A 1,557-nucleotide genomic window follows, 5' to 3' on the forward strand; every position below is an offset into this window, starting at 1 on the left:
CGACATTACAACCGATTGACAACACTACTATTTGATATGGTTAGGGTTAGGATTAGGGTTAGGGTTAGGGTTAGGGAGTAGGCGTAGGCGACTCCCTAGACTCGTTAGTGGAGTAGGCGAGGTACGGTACGGCATATTAGATAGTACCAGGGTACGTTCCGATATACCGGACCGTACCCAGGGTACGTTCCAGCAGTACCCAGGGGGACATAGACCCTCTCAGCATAAGAGAGACATATATCATATAACAATCATTACAACCATGAGCAAGGGGCATCTGCCCACCCACAGAGTACATAGCAAAATAAAATAATAAACAATAAATGGATATGACCCTAAAATAATTTAAAAAATAATAGACCAAGATGATTTCTTAACATAATTCTAGCATGCGTGTGGTTTATTTATTTTATTTTTTTATAAAAGATATTACCTCGCTCTACCACGTTGGGGCACGAACATGGACTTCCATGCATGCAGCAGTTTGTTCAGAATATCCTAGGCTACGCAGCTCTAAATAGTTTTGTTTTATGAAATACCACAAGAGCTAAGACATACGCGCTTAATCTGTGAACTCATGAATGAAGTTCTCTAATTACGGGATATGAATGGGCACGGGCCATCAATGAACTGAACCTTGGCCGGAAGTGCGGCCTGAGAAGCAATGCCACAGGAAACCTATCCGACAAGAGGTGGTCTCATTTTGGGTCCACCCAGTCGCACTGTACGTATATGAGCACATGTTCTCATCGTGACAATTTTCTGCGCCTTTACCTTCGCGCCACATCTATGAGTACTCGTATCTTGACATGTGAGGGGTCAGTGCGTGTTGCGCATGCAAGGAATTTAGTGTCCGTATGAACGGAAGCTATTATGATAACCAATAACGCCCATCGGAGCATGGACGATCAATCATTCAAACAGGAGCCGAGCTTAAAACTGTTATACTAACTAATAAATACACCAGTGCAGCTTCATTCATTATATTCCTGTCTGGTACTGGTTGATCATTGCTGCCACTGTATGAGAAGTAGCTTTACCAAATTTGTATCGTAGCAGCAGCGTCTAGCATAGCCTTCATCAAAACCATTTGATTTTATTATTGAATACGATCATTAAATGATACATGCGAGGCCCACACCTCACTCCCTCCCGTATAAATTATAAACACAACTCCAGATGTGAGCGCAAGATGTAAGCCAGGATGATTTTACCAGCAGTGTATCATAATTTACATGTATTATGATAAGCGCCGGATTAACTATTCACTTTAGCAATGAAGAAGGAAGGAAAAGGGGAGAAGATCGAGAAGTGAAACAGAGGCTGGTATGCGGAGCTGCCACGGCGCTGTCGAGAGAGAGCGAGATAGATAGATAGATAGATAGATAGATAGATAGAGAGAGAGAGAGAGAGAGAGAGAGAGAGAGAGAGAGAGAGAGAGAGAGAGAGAGAGAGAGAGAGAGAGAGAGAGAGACGAGAGACGAGAGAGAGAGACGAGAGACGTAGAGTACGAGAGAGTAGACGAGAGAGACGAGAGAGAGAGACGAGAGACGAGAG

This window comes from Priapulus caudatus, unplaced genomic scaffold, assembly GCF_000485595.1.
Source record: "Priapulus caudatus unplaced genomic scaffold, Priapulus_caudatus-5.0.1 Scaffold442, whole genome shotgun sequence".
Lineage (NCBI taxonomy): Eukaryota > Metazoa > Priapulida > Priapulimorpha > Priapulimorphida > Priapulidae > Priapulus > Priapulus caudatus.